The sequence below is a fragment of the Thamnophis sirtalis genome, unplaced genomic scaffold, assembly GCF_051295495.1.
Source record: "Thamnophis sirtalis isolate CommonGarterSnake01/CBP01778 unplaced genomic scaffold, rThaSir2_p1.2 scaffold_4, whole genome shotgun sequence".
Classification (NCBI taxonomy): domain Eukaryota; kingdom Metazoa; phylum Chordata; class Lepidosauria; order Squamata; family Natricidae; genus Thamnophis; species Thamnophis sirtalis.
Window position 1 is genome coordinate 117,306,704 of NW_028261384.1, and position 17,898 is coordinate 117,324,601.

Consider the following 17,898-nt stretch of genomic DNA (forward strand, 5'->3'; position numbering starts at 1 on the left):
CCAAAGAGTGAGACTCGAGACGAGGCTTCCCAAAAGTATCAGCTTTTATTTATGGCCATAGCAAAAGCTGGGTGACAAAACTACATCCAAAGCATACAAACAAAAGCATGTAAGGAATAGCCACACCTTCTATTCCTTACAGAGTATTATATACATTTTAGGCAGCTAGAAACAAAGTTTATCCAATCAGAGACAAAGATTCATTATCTTTAAAGCGTTCTTTTGTTCAAGCTCCTGTCTCTGTCTACCTTATCTGTGGAGTATTCCTATAGCCTTGGGTAAGGGTTGGCTGCTCCCCTTTGCCAAGTTGTTTTTCGGCAGAATGCTTTAAGGATTTATGAGCCAGGAAAACTCCCTAGTTGGGTTCGTTTATCTATACAGTTTTGATATTCCCGTGTAACAATTTCTTCTACTAGCTTCCAAAAATGTGCCAAGCTTTGAAGCCAAGAATAGAAGCGAGACGCAGCAGTGAGATAACATTTGAAGTCCAGTATTAAGGTTACAATTTGCTATGCTAGAAAACAACTAATTTCAGACAGTATACAATAATATAAACAGAAGCCAATATTGATTTATATTGATTCATATACTCCTTCAGGATCAAAAATCTGAATGCGTAAATGGTTTTGTTGCATAGATGGCAACAAAATAGATATTATTGCAGGTGTATTCTCTGGTTAAGTGCTCCTGATGGAAATCATTTCTTCCAAAAAGAACTGGACACTCTTCATAAAGAAAAATACTGCTTCCAAACACAGAAAGAGTCCTGATTTTGCCTTTAGTTGTTCCATTTCTGAGGATAAACAGAATGCTCCACCTTCCACATTTTATCCACATTTATTATTATTTTTTGTCTTGTCCAGGTCAAATTCTTTCCCCACCTTTCATATCTACCAATTTCAATGAGATGGTTGCTTTGGGAGAAGATGTCACCTTCTTCTGCTGGAGCCAGGATGATTTTCATGGAAATTTCGATCTCGTCAAATTTGCAAGCTCAAGTGTTAGTTTGGAAATTGTAGATGCTAAGGAGGCAACATCCAATCAGGCTGCATTTTCCTTGTCCATTCTTAGAAAATCACAAGGCGGCATGTACTACTGCAGATCTTGCCTAGATGAATGGCGATGCTCAGATTTAAGTAAACCAATTTATCTCAACCTAATAGGTGAGGTCTGCTTAGTAACTGTTTGGTTTTCACACAACTGGCACTACAAAGAGTTCACAATTTTGCATTAGCCAAATATTTCCTTTCACTGCCAGAGAAACTTATAGGACAATTTTGGGCAAATAGCTCTCTGCATTTTGGTTTGTTTGTTTATATTTTGCCCTTTTTATTCATTTATGATATAAAATACAAAAATACAAAAAGCAAATAATAGGAAAAATGGGGGAGGGGAAAGGGAAGAGAAAGGTGTAGAAAAGAAGGGGAAAGAAAGAAAAGGCATTGACTTCCAACTCCTTTTGGTGCAGTAGAATGAGACGACAATAACATCAAACCTCAACTTTTTTACTTTTACTTAATAGTATAAACCAGCCATTTCTATAACAATAAACCAGTCTAATCAATAAATCCCAAAGTCAAATTTTTATTTGCCTGGAGGTGGGAAATTTAGCATTTGTAATGCCTGAATGGAAAGCCAAGTTGCTTCAATTAAAATGCCCAAGCATTTTTGCAAGAGATTTCCCTTCTGTGTAATGTTAATCCAGATTAAAATTGGTTCATTTTGTTCTCCTGATGTGACTTAGGTTCTTTTGCAGTCCTTGAAATGCCAAATCCACATCTATACCTGGGCACCCACTGGGTTGGACAAAGACCAGTGGTGAAATTCCATTTTTTTTACTACCGGTTCTGTCCGTGTGGCTTAGTGGGAGTGGCAGGGAAAGGATAGTGCAAAATCTGCATTCCCTCACCACTCTGGGGCCAGCCAGAAGTGGTATTTGCCAATACTCTGAACTACCCAAATTTAGCCCCACTTCATTTTGATATTGTTTTGCTTTTATAGATGACATTCTCTGTAAGCTAACATTGTTTAGTATATCACTTTGAAGAGACAGAATGTGAGATAGGGGAAATGGGAGCGCTTGGGCCTTGGATAGAATAATAGAACGGGGAAGAAATAAATAGGTTTTCTTATAAATATTTGAAAGGAAAAAGTACTGAGAATGGAGAAGTTGATCCATTTATTGCCAAAAGACTGAAAAGGGAGGGATGTTATTTGTGGCTGAATGAAGCAGGAAATATTTGCCTACAAGGTTCTCTGAGGTTTCATTGAATCTTTCTTCCTTCTAGATCCCAGCCTGACCAAGCCTTCCACCGAGGTTTTAGAAACATATCCTCCATTCTTCTACATACCGTGCGGGGGGTCAGAACTTAATCTGACCTTTGCTCTTATGAACTCAGGGCAGCCGTTTCATTACCAGGCTGCAGAGCCAGGGGAAAAGGGAGTGAAATTTTTCCTCCATTGGAGAAGGTTGGAAGAGGCAGGAAGTTATACCTGCCAGTACCATAACAAAAGGAGTCCTTTTGTCTGGTCAGTGCCAAGTGATCCATTGGAGCTCCCTTTGAGAGGTAAGTCATTCCAATTCCCCATTTGCCCATCTGAGATGGACTGAATTTCTGGAAGATCTCGGACTGAAACAGAACTTTCAGTAATGGATATCGTATAGATTGGTAAACATTAGGCCAGTCAGAGACCCTTGATAGGCAAGTATCTGTCTTGGGACCATTGAATGTTTCAGGAGAGACAAGGAAAGAGAAAGATTGACATGAAGGCTGATGGAGAGGCAAGAAGAGACAGATTATTCTTGTTTTAATAGGTCATAGCAATAAAATTAATGTTCAGAAGAATGAGAAGAGATAGAGACAGAACGGTGAATAGACATATGTTGCAATATTGACCAGAGGCTTATCTGCACTTTTGAGGTGTCCCATCACCAGATTAGAACAATTGTAAACACCGAAGGATATTGCTCCAATGGTGAGTGCATGCAGTGATCATTGGGGTTAAGCATAAGATTTGGATGATAATATTTTAAAGTTATCCCTTGACAGCAACTGCTGAAATTGGAAACACGGAAGGGGGGAGCAGTATTAGCAATGTGCAGAGAGAGGAGAGGAGAAGGGACTTGGTCAAGACAGGACCTGCAAGGACCTTTAATGGTGGGCTCTGCTTGTCCTCTGAAGTTGATCATGAGACCAACTTGAGATCGAGTCCCATGGTGTGGCAGTGTGCCCAGAGCAGAACGAGCCACTCTTGTTGGAAAACATCTGGTGGCGGTTTAAGTTAATTCGCTGTTATTGTTCATTGGAGGGGGAAATCATATTTTATTTATTTATTTATTTATTGGTTTGTCAAACATGTGCAAGATAGCAGGTATAAATATGAACATGGACATGAACGAAGGAAATTAATACAGATAAATGGGGACAGTGGGACAGGGATGGTATGCACAATGGTGTGCTTATGCATGCCTCCTTTAATATGTTTTGTGTAGAGTGGTGCCGGGCTTCCATTCCCATTGTTTTGAGGGGGGATTCTCTTTTCTTTGCCAATAAATAAAGATGTGCAGCGAATGTGTATTTGCTAAGAATTTTCACAAGAAATATTGTTAAAATCCAGAGGAATAAATGAATTTATTTCTTGAATCCTGATTGTTTTTAGATCCGAAGATGATGACTCCCACCATGATGATGATACCCGGAGGGTCCAGTGGTTCAGGTGAGAATCCCCCCATAGAGTCCCAGGGGCTAAGAAAAGGTCTGATTTTTGTCCTTCATAAATAAGAAAGGGGACTGTCTTTCTCCAGACTCCATTGACATAACCTGTTCAACCAATGAGAAACTTAGCAGCTGCAACCTACTAAGCATAGTTAGGTTTAAGTTTGGTTAATTATCCTTGGGACCAAGAACACAGATCTTGAACCACTCCTTTGTGGAAGGGAGGGGCCTGATGAACATCTTCAAGGAGGCTCTGAGGATTGTGATAAAGAGAGATAAAATTGTTCAGACCTGGTCTGAGTTGGATTTTGAGGATATAGACCAAAACGAACACGATTTCCAATTTCTTGCCTCCAATCAATGAGACATATGGGGTTTTTTAATGATTGTATAATCCCTCCACTCAAAAATCCCTGGTGGAAGACTTTCCAGAGGTAGAGACTGGTGCTCAGCCACCAAGAGAGCAGCAGCTTTGGGGGTTAAGTGAGCATGTCTGGAAAAGCAGAAGTATGCTTTGTGCAAGGACCATGATGACGGCCTTGAGAGCTTTCTTCTTCTCAAAATAGCCACCAGGATGGTTCCTCTAATCAAAAGATGCCCACTTCCCAAATAGCACATGGGGACAATGCAGTGATGATATTCAATTTTTACCACCGGGTCTGTGGGCGTGGCAGGGGAAGGATACTGATAATTTTCAGTCACTCGTTTTTTTCTAATCTTGTCCCACGTGTTAAGGAATATTGCTTTGTTTGGCTGCATTGCTAAAATTGTAGGACACAGAACCTGGCTGGCCCCAAGGCAATTATTTGTGGTTACTTTCCAGCGTGTTGAGATCTTACAGAAAATAGGATGGAAATGGAAAACAGATAAAGACACCTGAGGTTATGGATCTTTTTGCAGATTTAATGGTGGATGGAATTCTATTTCTGCTTAATCTAATCTACTGTATATTTGACCCTGGTTTTTATTCCTTAAATGTATTACATGGATTTTCAACATTTAGAATAATGATTTTTCATATCCATCGCCTACCAATTTGGATTGTCCCTTTCACATTAGCTTTCTTTTAATCTCTGCAAGGAATTCTTATGACTGTGATTTGGACTGAAGTTTGAATCACAGAATTTTACTCTTGAAAAATTCCACTCAGGGCCTGGACCTAAAGAACTTGCTCTGGGCTGAAATCAGGGTTGCTTGCAGGGAGTGGTCAAAACAGGTCATAACCGGAAAATGAGTGATGTAACAATGCTATCAAAGCCCTACTCCTTTCTATGTATTTGCAATACTGATACAGATTCACAAAGGGGCTGGGCTTCAATTGTAGTTGTGCAACCACCATCTTCCCTTTTTCGACACCACTGGCAGGAATTCAAATTAAATTATCCCAGGGAAATGGCTCTCAGCTTATACCCAATGAAGGAGGTCCCAGCACCTCACTGTTTTCACTGCTGAAGGGCTCTTATTCTTAGGAAATTCTTACTACCGGTAACTTTCACTCAAACTTTCTTTTAGTATAACTTAGCTCCATTATTCTATGCCTTGTACTTTGGAAAGAAATGAACAAGTTTTGACTTCCTCCTGTGGGATGTCCCTTCATGGGATTTGAGAAGTTCTCCTTCGTACTTCTCTTTTCATGGTTGAACAACTGGTCTTGTTTTCCCCTTCATCCCTACACCTATACACTTCTTCATGCTCTCTGATTTTCCATTTCCTGGATTTATAGGTAGTCCTCAATTTACAACCGCAATTGGGATTGGAACCTGTGAAGTTACTGTGGCCATACGTCAAGCCATACCTGATTTTATGGCCAATTTTATGACAGCCGTTAATGACCACCAATGGCCGTTAATGCCACAGTCATAAATGCAAATTCATTCTTCTAAATTATTATTTTTTTGCCAGAAACCCCACCCACCGACCCACCCACCCAAGGTTGCAAATCATGATCACATGAGCACAGGATACTGGAAACTGTCATATATCTGTGCTGGTTGCCAAGCATCCCATACCGTATGATGGTTATACAGCAATAATTAAGTGCAAGAAATGATTGTAAGTGTAAGGATTGTATTTTTTTCAGCCCCATCACAACTCCAAATATTTACTAAAGAAATGATCTCTAGTTAAAGATTACCTGTACTTTATCATTTATAGCCGGTAACTCGGCGTTGCCAGGGTATTTATTTATAGGGGGGAAATGTACGGACCAAATGTAATTTCTAATGTTAGATTTCCCCTCTTACCAGAGGGAGCCCCCTTGTGGAGTACTGTGAAACAGTTACCACGGCAATTCCACTGCGCTGTACAGTAGAAGCCATTTTACGGCAGTACAGTAAAGCCATTTAAAGGCACAACAGACTGCATCTTAACAGAACACATACTCTGAGGGGTGTTAGGGGTGTCTTACCCCCTCATTATTTCTGTGGGCTGAGAGATCTTTTCAATGCTGCTTTAAATGCCATTTTTCCTCCTGTCTCTCAAGGTCACTCTCTTGCTGATTTGCTCTGTCTAAAAACAGCTGACCAACACTGGTGGGTGGACTCATTGCTTCACCAGTAACACTCCACCCCACGAACTGTCTATCACCCATGGGATTATTTTGTTGTTGTTGTTGTTGTTGTTGTTGTTGTTGTTGTGTCTAATATGTGAGACTGCTAGAACTGTGCAAATAAGGAGCACAGTACATAAGGAGTTTGTGTAATGCCTGATTAGGATATTGTGAGGCACAGACCAAGCATTATACAGCAAAACCCCAGTGCCTGATCACGTTTGCTCTCAAAAAGCTAAAATGGACATAGAGAGAAATCAGAACTAAAAAAGAGTTCATAGCAGCCAAAAACAACCTTCAGGAGCTCAGAAGGTCTCAGTCCTTGATTCATCACCGTCACTACAGTTGCGACAAAAGTGGCACGTAGCAAGGTGAAAATACTACTTCAACACTGAATTAGGTAAATCTAAAGCATCCTTGGCTATGGATGGATGAGCAAATCTACGTCATGAGGATGTGTCCTTCAAGGCATCTTCAAATCTACCTTAATCAATTGTGTATAAGTCCTCTTTGTCCTCCATTAGCTTTACCTGTCTCAGTTACTTTATTTACTTTATGAGCCAAGGTGGCACAGTGGTTAAATGCAGCACTGCAGGCTACTGCTAGATCAGCAGGTCAGCGATTCAAATCTCACCGGCTCAGGGTTGACTCAGCCTTCCATCCTTCCGAGGTGGGTAAAATGAGGACCCAGATTGTTGGGGGCAATATGCTGACTCTCTGTAAACCGCTTAGAGAGGCCTGAAAGGCCTATGAAGCGGTATATAAGTCTACTGCTATTGCTATTGCTATTTAAAAATGCTTATAATAAAGGATTTTCTACTTAATTCCTAGGGTTTGTCTATCAAAACCATCTCTGTAAAGAGCAGATGTTGTTGAATCACCATGCAGAAGCAATAACTGGTGTATCAATGAGAAAGGATGCTCAAAAGTTTATCTAAATAGTAGATATGTTTCTCACCCTAATTTACCCATTAATGAGCACATATTTATATTATCTTATAAAATCAAACCAGGACATGATGACTTAGTTGGCAGAGCTATAATATACAAAACAGCTAATGAGAAGAATGATATAATTTTACAAAAATCATTTACTGCATCTTATAAACATTGTAGAAGACTCACGTTAGTCTATAGCAGCCATTGTTTTTTGGATCTGGATACCAAAACTCACAGAAAGTAGGGCTGTTTGAAATGAAAAATGAAGAATAAAATGCAAATGTTTTGGCTTTACAGGTATTATTAACACATACATATGGGTACGTATGGCTGTGAGCCTTTTCCTGCTTGTCTTGTCACTACTGGTCGCGGTATGGTACAAAAGAAGAAAAAGTAAGTGGAGATAATATTGTAATAAACATGATTAGAGAAAAGTGGATAAATAATGTTCTAAACACAGCATGCTAACTATGGTCTATAAGCCTCATGTAATGACTGCATTGCCTTCATTTTCAGAGAGCAGCATAAAAAAGGTTCCCCATAAAAAATAATGGACAATAGTATCAGAGAGATAAGCAAAGCACATTTTTGGACCCTGTGGTTTAAAGAGAAACTTGAAGTTTTCTAGGAATAGGTGACAAAATTAGAAAACTTTTAATATTGGCCCAGGAAGATTTTTTATAATCCAAGAGAAAAGTCTTGTATATCTCTTTACTTTCCCTAATTGCAGAGTGAAAGAGAATTAAGAAAAAATAAAGTAGGAGATGAACATAGGCTGCCTTAAAGAAGTTAAAGATTTTTCCCCACAGAAAGAAGTTATGAAATCTATGAATTTGTGAAAGAATCGTAGCAGAGGTAGTATTCAGCAGGTTCTGACCAGTTCTGGAGAACCGGTAGCAGAAATTTTGAGTATTTCAGAGAATTGGTAAATACCCCCTCTGACTGGCCCCGCCCCATCTATTCTCTGCCCCCCCCCCCCCGAGTCCTGATCAGGAGGGAATGGGGATTTTGCAGTCTCCTTCCCCTGCCATGCTGACCAAGCCACACCCACAGACCCGGTAGTAAAAATGTTTGAATCCTACCACTGAATCATAGAAAGAATCTGCCCCAGAGATTTGTGCTTTCAGAAGGTGCTTAGTACTTGAGAGGCTAACATCAACCTTGCAAATCTCAAAGTACAAAGCACCCACTTTCTCTTTTTACTACATGGGCAGTTAGGATGGATCCTTTCTAAGCTTCTTTCTCGGCCCATTGTTCATCTGCAGGCTCCCCCTCCTTTTATCTTCTCATTCCTTAGGCAGCATTTCTTCCCCTTCCAAGCTCATTCCCACCCACCATTATATCACCTCATGTGCTTGTATTGCAACAGAGAAGGAAAGTATGCCTTCTAAGCTTTTCTTTTTCTTTCTAGACCTCGGATGCTGGAAAACATCCGGAAGCTGTTTTGAATCACCAGCCATTGAAATCCCAACAGGCAACCAATCCTAGGCAAACCTCTGAACTTTATTGATATGCATCAATAGTCAAAAATACAGATTTTCAGTCATATATGTCATAAGACCTTGGGGGTGGGGAGACACTCCTGAGATGAATACAAGCAAGAATGGCTTACTTTTATTTCCCCACCAATGTGTAATAATTATTGCCAAATGTAAGGACTGGATCATACTGGGGGCTCCAGAAATGAGGTCACCAGAATGCTCTGGACTATGTTACTTAGGACAGTGGTGGATCCTTTAGCACTGAGGCACAGGTTCTTCCCATCATCACTCTTGCCATCCATTGTTAAGTTGAAGGAAGTTGTTGACATTGAGATCTACTTCTGATCTGTAACAATGGTTCCTTCCTATATGCTCTTGGTCAATATTTGAATTACAGATATCCCTCCGCTTACAACTGATTGCTTAGTGACCATTCAAAGTTACTACAGATATCCCAAGGGTTACTTACAACGTGGATTCAAAGTTCCAATGGTTGGTCCCCACCAATGTGTAATATTAATTCCAAATGTAAGGACCGGAATATACTGGGGGCTCCAGAAATGAGGTCATCAGAATGGTCTTGACTATGTTACTTCGGACAGTGAAGTAAGCTTCAACCTTCAACTGTCTACTGTGGACCTTCCTCCATTCCTAAGAGGTCCATAAAGGGGGCCTGCATAAGTGTACTAGCCTGCCTAACGTCCCTGTCCTACTGTCCCCATCAATTTGTATTCATTTCTATCCATGTTTATATTTATGCCTTCTATCTTGTACATGTTTGACAAACTAATAAATACAAATATTTCCCCACCACTTCCGGCTGTACTTCTGGCGCCCTCGGAAGCCTGATCTGCAAGCTTTGCAGTCAGCTCCGACCTCTCCCTGTTGGAGGGTCCAATTTTGGACCATAGCCACTCTGAAGGGATGGTGAACTAAGGCAGGACCGCCTGGTAGGTCGAGGAGAACCGCACCTCTCCTCCCTGATTGGGAAGGACGAGGAGCAGCGGCAGTCAAAATGGCTGCCATGAAGCCGGGGACAGCCTGAATACCCAGGACTGTGCTGGAGAGGAGAAAGTGAATGGAGTGTCATCTGGCTGAGAAAATACTTTTTATTGGAACTTGACCCCAGAAATCCAAGGGGGAAGCATATTTAAAGCTATTTGTTGAAGCTGCGAATGGGCACACAAGAAAAATACCGGAGAACTGAAAAAGGAAAAAAAAATACTTTTTCAATAATGAACAGAAACCTGGTTCCTCAAAGCTAAAAGACGTGGTGTTGAGAGCATTTTAAAATGCTGGGATTAAAGTCCCAGATTTCTCCTTACAAACATTGCTCAATTATCGGATTTATAATTTAAAAATTATTTGAATAATTGAAAACTTGGAATCAGAACTGTTACCGTGTTTCCCCAAAAATATGACATGTCCTGAAAATAAGGCCATGCCAGATTTTTGGCGTGGGCAAAAATAAACACCCTCCCCCCAAAATAAGCCCAGTGGACAATCTCCCCCCTCCAGTCAGGCAGAGCACTACTCACTAGCGCAGCGGCATTTCAAAGGCGCCAAGCCGCCTAAGTCTTCCAGCAGTGGCCGCTCTGGGAGTGGGCTTCCCATTCTATGGTTGTGGCCTGGCTGCCAAAAAACTCTCTACCCCGGCTCCCGGAAGATTCGGCAACAGGCCGGCTGGCCTGACCGGACTTTCAGAAGAAGCCATCCTCAGTGTTGGGTTGGCAGTGGCAGTGTAGGAGGCGGCAGCCCTGGCCTGGCCCTGGCCCTGGCCCTGCAGGGACAGCTGGCCCAGGTCGTGTTGAGAACTGAGATGTTCGCGAGTGGGTGGAAATAGGTGCTCATGCAACACCCTCCTCCCGCTGGGCAGAGCAATACTCACTAACCCAGCAGTATCTCGAAGGTCTCAAGCCGCACGAGGGCTGGTCCCCCCCCCCCCGCCAGTCGTGCAGCTTGGCATCTTCAGCAATGTTCCCTCTAATTTTTTTTCAGTGTGAGCGGAAAAGTATAGTGTTTGAGCAACACATTTTCATACCTGAGCACCTGGATTTTTTTCATAGATGTCACCCAAGACAACGAAATTAGTGTTATTTGAAACTCAATTCTACCATGTAAATATCCATTAAGTAAAGAAATCTCCCTATTCAGGTAGTCCTCAATCTACGACCATAATTGAGCCCAAAGTTTCTATTGCTAAGTGAGACATTTGTTAAGTGAGTTTTGCCCCATTTTACAACCTTTCTTGCTACAGTTAAGTGAATCACTGCGGTTAAATCAGTAACCTGGTTGTTAAGTCAGTCTGACTTTCCTACTGACTTTCCTTGGCAGATGTTTGCAAAAGGTGACCCCAGGACACTGCAACCATCATAAATATGAGGCAGTTGCCAAAGATCCAAATTTTGATCATATGACCATGGGGATGCTGCAATGATCATGTGTGAAGAACAGCTGTAATTCACTTTTTTCAGTGCTGATGTAGCTTTAGTCATTAAGTGAACTGTTGTAAGTTGAGGACTATACTTTCCCCCTTACTATCCAATAGTCTGCAGTGATATTAGCAAGTTATGAATAAATTACCAACTGATATAGATTAGCAATTGGAGCACTTAAAGAAGCAAACAAAGAGGGGAGAGGAAGGAAGGGAGGAAGGAAAGAAGGGAGAGGGAGAGAGAGACAGAGACAGAGGGAGAGACAAAAAAGGAAAGAGGAGAAAGAGAAAAAGAAAGGGGAGAGGAGGGTGGAAGGATAAAAAGAGGCAGAAAAAAGAAAGAGAGAAAGAGGAAAGGAAGAAAGAAGGAAGGAAGGAAATAAAAAAGGAAGAAAGAAAAGAGGAAAGGAGAGAAGAGAAGAGAAGGAATAGAGGCCAAAATAGCAAACAAGGAAAAGTAGGGAAAAAACTTTCACTGGAAAACACTATTTTTCCATCAGTGCAAAACTTTCCTAAACAAGGTTAATTTTCTGGATTTTGACTTTCCGGTCCAGGTGGGCCAAGAAGCCTTTATGTTCTTTTTCTAAAATCAAATAAAATCTGCAGACCACCAGCTCGACTCCCCCTTCCTGCGAAAAAAACCTCGAGCGCAGAGGCTGGATTCAGACACATGTGCATATCCGGCGTGGGTTTCCACTTGTTTGAGAGTTGGTTGCTGCAGTTGCTGCTGCCGCCGCTTCTCTCCTCAGTAACTTTGATCCAGGAGGGAACAGCCTCCCTGTCAATCAGCTAGAAAACGGCTTCCTTCCCTCGGCTTCCTTCGTGCTGAGTTATCCTTTAGAAACTTACCGTCAATGCCTACTTCCCTATCTCCCTCAGGCTATCGGGGCTTTTTTTCCTGCTCCCGCCCCTCCGCCGCCTTCCTACTGGCTCCTGTAGCCTCAAAGGCTCCTCAAAGCCGCAGCGCCGGGCAGCAAATCCGGCGGTGCTGTTAGAGGAGGAGGAGGCAGCAGCAGTTAGTCCGGATTGCAAAGGACCTCCTCCCCAGCTTCCGGAGCCTGTGGAAATCACTGCGCGGGAGTTGAAAAGTCCTGCGCGGTGTTTTCTTGCCATGTGCACGGCCACGCAGCCGCGCACCTTAGAGGGAACAGTGATCTTCAGGATACCACTGAGTCTGTGAGTGAAGTTCTGCCCAGCTGGAGAAGGGGGTTGCCGGGTGGCTGGTCTCTTTCAAGCAGACTCCCAAAGAGCCTGGTTCCAAAATAATAAGCCCCTCCCCCAATAATAAGGCTAAAGCATATTTTGGAGGTCAAAAGAAAACAAGACCCTGCCTTATTTTCGGGGAAACACAGTAACAATATTACAGAGAAGTTGCAGCAGATAGAAGCAAGACTGCCATCTGCTGACGAAAAGGGAAATATGCAAACTTGGAAATAATTATTCCAAAAGATTGGAAATATCTACTCTAAGACCACTAGAGATTTGATTATTAATTAAGGACTTCAGTTAAGAGCCCTGAGCATCATTGAATATTATTGAACATATAAATTAATTTGAAGAGATAACCTCCTGGTAAATTTAAATTGTTTGGATTGACTATTGATGAGACATTTAAAATTGTGACTAGGAAGATTGGCTTTTTGAATTATTGAACTCTGGACAGTGGACTAAAAAAGAGATCGACTAAACACAGATGCAACATAAGATGGAAGTGAGGAGAACCTAAACAGAATGGAGTTTTCTCAAAGGATTGAGAAAATATTTGATCGTATAGACCAAAAATTGGGAAATTTAATACAAATAATAACGGACAATGATCAGGACAAGGAAGGAAGAATAGAGCTACCAGAAGAAACAGAGAGAAAAGTGGAGAGAAATCAGCAAAAAAGAAAATAACAAGGAGGAGATGTTGCCAAAACAAATAGCGATTGAGGAACTAAAAAAGGAGGGAAATAATGTAAAATATTTTCAAAGGGAATGGGAGGAACAGGAAGAGGACTGTGGAAAAGAGATAGGAGATGGAATGGATAGTTCTGGATTTAGACAGTGGGAAAGGATAGAGTTGGGAGCAAAAGTTAGATTGCAGAGTCAAATAGAGGGAATAAAAGACACAAATATGGGAGGAAAACTAAAAAGAAAATAAGATTAAAGGTTTGGAATTGGGTAACAGATGAAGGATAAAGAAAAATAGAGTAAAATAATATTTTATGAATATATTTCAATAATGTGTATTAATATCAGAACTATACAGGTTGGATTATTATTTTAGCAGCGTGATAAACATCAGTATAATATTGTAATATAAATGGATATGAAGAATGGGAAAATAGATTTTGAATGACTGAGTACAGTCAGTCATATTTAGTAGTAACTAAATATGTATAAAAATATGAAGGTTAGAACTAAGCAATGGGTAATTAAGGAAATAGATATAAATATATATTAATCTAAACATGTGTATTAATAGTAGAATTATATGGGTTGAAGAACTGGAAATAATATGAATAGAAACACCCTAAATATATAAATGATCATTATTGATACTAAAACTGTACAAGAAGATATTGAAAAATGGAAGAATGAACGATAGAACTTTGATTTAACTAAGGAAATATGAACAACAAAATAGGTGAAAAACTGCTCATCATCACTCTCGCCATCCATCGTTAACCAAAGTTGAAGGAAGATGTTAACATCGAAATCTGCTCCTGATCTGTAACGATGGTTCCTTCCTATACACGCTTAGTCAATAATTGAATTAAAAGATAGTCTTCAACACACAATGGGGCCTCCTCCGAGCTGATAACAATAACTGGTGGAGTTATAGGTAGTCCTTGACTTACAACAATTCACTTAGTGACCATTCAAATGTACAAAGGCACTGAAAAAAAAGTGACCTATGATTGTGTTTTTCACACTTATGACTATTGAAGCATCCCCATAGTCACGTGATTTACATTCGGATCCTTGACAACTGACTCACATTTATGACGCTTGCATTGTCCCAGGGTTACCCTGTGTGACCTTCTGACAAGCAAAATCTATGGGGACTTTAATAATTGTGTTACTAATTTAACAACTGCAGTGATTCACTTAACAAACGTGGCAAGAAAAGTCATGAAATGGGGCAAAACTCACTGAATAAATTTCTCACTTAAGAACATAATTTGGGGCTCAATTGTGATTGTAAGCTACCTGTACTGTGCCTTCCAATCTGACCCAAAGATAGCAAACTTAGTTTTGCTTTTTATGATATTATGACATCTGCTAATTTAACTTCAACTTTATTAGTTGTTCAGTATTATTTAAAACAGTACATAAGAAAGACCCTAATTAGAACTGTATATGAACTCAGTCATAGCTGAGGCCTCAGTGAGTTCACAATTCACAAGACTGCAACTCCTGCAGATTTAGATGCTCATTTCAAGTTTACAACATGCAAAACCAAGAAAGTTTCCTTTGTGGAAGAAATGCGCAGAAAACGAATCCTGTTCCTTACCTTTTATGTTGATGTATATTTGTTATTAAACTTTTAGTATCCGACTTCAGAGCTTTGTCTGAATACATAATTAGGAGAATAGACCCCCTCTGCCTGATCCTTGGGCATTGGCAATAAGGACAAACATTTGCATGCCAACTGGAGCCTCTGATGTTTCCAAAAGGCAGGAAAAGATGGATGTTTGTACAGGAGAGACAAAGAAGAATTACTTTTCTATCCAGGCCCTACTTAAACCTGATCCTATTTCATTTTTCAAAATGACTTGAAATCAGTTGGAGGGGGCCACCTGCTGGATTGGCTTGGTAATTACTAAGTAATAAAAACAGTGTAAACAGTTTGTGCCAAGGCATCCTCCTTTAAGGAGCAACTCTTCACCTTTGGAGAGCTACAAGTCCCAGCCCTTGAATGTGTTTCTGTCCTGATACAGTCTATGATCACAATATGCTGACCGTCCGTTACGAAGGAGGACAGAATTCCCATTGTCCAGCAAGTCCATTATTTATTGTTATCCCTGATTTTACAACCTTTTTGCCCTGGTTGCTAAGCAAATCACTACAGTTATTAAGTGAATCATGCAGTCATTAAGCGAATCTGGCTTCACTATTAACTTTGCTTGTCAGGAGCTATCTGAGAAGGTAGCAAATGATGATCACATGACCCCGGGATGCTTATCCATCATAAACACATGCTGGTAACCAAGCGCCCAAATTTTGTTCACATAGCTGCAGGGATGCTGCAATGGTTTGTAAGCAAAAGGATCAGTTGCAAGACACTTTTTCCAATGCTGTTGTAACGTTGACTAGTCACTAAATGAATGGTTATAAGTTGAGGACTATACATAACCTATTTTTTCCAAGTCACTGTAGGAGATCTTATGGCTATTTTGCAGCCAAACAAGACTTTTCACTCACTTCAACCGTGAGCTACATTTTCAGAGTTATTTTCCTCTATCAAAATCTTAACTGTTTATGTTTATATCTTAGCTATATACTCCTTTTTATACTTGAGCTTGGGATGAAAGGGACATGTTATCATTCAAAACAGTCCAAGTTATCTTTTAACCTTCAAGATAACATTGATCTGCCACTTAGCCTAAAGTTAAGGTTAAAAAAAATCCTATTGTTATGCTAAACAGGTTTGACCAAGAAAGAATTTAAAACAAACATTTCTTCTAAGAGAAGATCTCACCTGCAGCTTTTTCCAAAAATGGTCCATTTTTCTACCACTTGATAGGATTTAAATCTTGCACCGTGTAAAAAAGAATACCCTTTTCTTGTCATAGGAATGGGGAGGAGCAAATGAATCACACGCATTTGATTCTGGCATGTGAGGTTCTCATGCCTTCTGTAGAAAATGACCAGGTTGAACCCGAGGGAAGGGTCAAATGCATCATCACTCATGAGTCCCTTTGCACCCACAAGAGATCTAGGTTCAGCCCACTGTTAATTCCTTATCTACCACTATACTGCTCTGACCATTAGTAGCTCAGATTCTTGTAGAGAGTTCAAGCTCACAATATATCTTTATATCCATTTGAACTGCCTGGATCTCCTGATTGTCAAGTGCCAGGAAAATCAAGAGAATCAGGTGGTTCAAATGAGTATAAAGATTTATTGTAAGCTTAAACTCTCTACAAGAATCTGAGCTACTAACGGTCAAGGGAAAATAGCAGGAGATAAGAAAGGCATTCAAGGTAGGGTGGTTGCAGATCTCTTGTGGCCATGAAGGACATTGAATCTGATGATGCATTTGAGCTCTCCCTTGGGCTCAGCTTGGTCATCTCCTACACTGATTTTCCTGGTGCTTGACACTTTCTCTTAGGCAACCTTGAGCAGTAGGGTGTTCCTCGTGAATTTACATGGAAATAGTTTATTTTGCACCTACCTCCTCCAATCTGTTGGTCTGAAGACATCTTTGTCAGGTTAAGCCCAATAATGATTTGTTTACAGACAATGGACAGAATCTTGACAGTCTAAACATTAAATTAATTGATTAAATTAATCAATTTTTTAAAAATGACACCAAGTAGTGTCATTAATATGGATGTTAATTCAATCCATAAACAGGGCCCTTAACACACTCTGGGCTCCAATCCTGGGCAAACAACCAAGTCTTCATAGTCTTATGGAAGGCAAACAGGGTCATCCAAATATCAAAAGGGAAAATATTCTAGAGGGCAGGGAATATGGCAGAGAAGGTTGGTCTCCTGGTCCCCACCAGTTAACATTACTTGGCTGATGGGACCTGCAACATGTCCAACCCGTCTGACCAAATGGGACAAGTGGAGACAACTGGGAGAAGACAGTCCCTTGGATACAAGCAAACTGAGAGAGAGAGAGAGAGAAGTGGATTGGATGTTGGTTTTACAATACAAAATTCCCCCCAATCCTCCTTCCATCGCACCAACCAAACTCAGAGGTATAGAATAAGTGGTACCTGGCTCAACAGCTGTAAGAGGGATCTTGGGGCCCTAGCCTAGTAGACAATCTCTTAAATATAAGCCAGGAGTATGCTGCAGCTGCCCAAAAAGCCAATGTCATCCTGGGCTGCATAAACAGAGGGATACCATCAAGATCACGCACTGCAAAAGTGACGCAATGTCACTTCCTCTATGAGCCGTGGTGGCGCAGTGGTTAGAATGCAGTATTACAGGCTGACTCTGCCCACTGTCAAGAGTTCAATCCTGACTGGCTCAAGGTTGACTCAGCCTTCCATCCTGCTGAGACTGGTAAAAGGAGAACCCAGATTGTTGGGGGCAATATGCTAAATCTGTAAACCACTTAGAGAGGGCTGCAAAGCACTGTGAAGCGGTAAATAAGTCTAAGTGCTTTTGCTCAAGGTATTTTTACTGCACAATTGGAATACTGTGTCTAGCTCTGGCCACCAAGATACAAAAAAGATGCTGAGGCCCTAAAAAGAGTACAGAGAAAAGCAACAGAGATGATAAGGGGTCTGGAGGCTAAGTTATATGATTAATGGCTAAAGGAACTAGGTGTGTTCCGCCTATCGAAGAGAAGGCTAAAGAGGGCGGGGGCGACATGATACGTGTTTTCCAGCACCTGAGGGATTTTCATGGAGAAGATTGGATCAACTTATTCTCCAAAGCACCTGAGGGTAGAGCAAAAAGCAATGAGTGGAAGCTGATCAAAGAGAAATCTAACCTGGAACTAAAGACAAATTTCCCGAAAATGACAATCAATCAATGGAACAGCTTGTCTCCTGGAGTTGTGGGTTCTCCATCACTGGAGGTTTTCAAGAAAAGATTTGATATCCACTTGTAC

The 17,898-nt window shown here is 40.8% G+C and overlaps 1 long non-coding RNA gene across 1 annotated transcript; it reads left to right on the forward strand.

The window, feature by feature from the left end:
* The first annotated feature begins 3,332 nt into the window (after window positions 1-3,332).
* On the forward strand, window positions 3,333-9,475 carry LOC148046312 (uncharacterized). The gene is made up of 3 exons (XR_015696272.1): window positions 3,333-3,717; window positions 7,501-7,596; window positions 8,615-9,475. It is a non-coding gene; the product is annotated as an uncharacterized LOC148046312 (long non-coding RNA).
* Window positions 9,476-17,898: the final 8,423 nt, after the last annotated feature.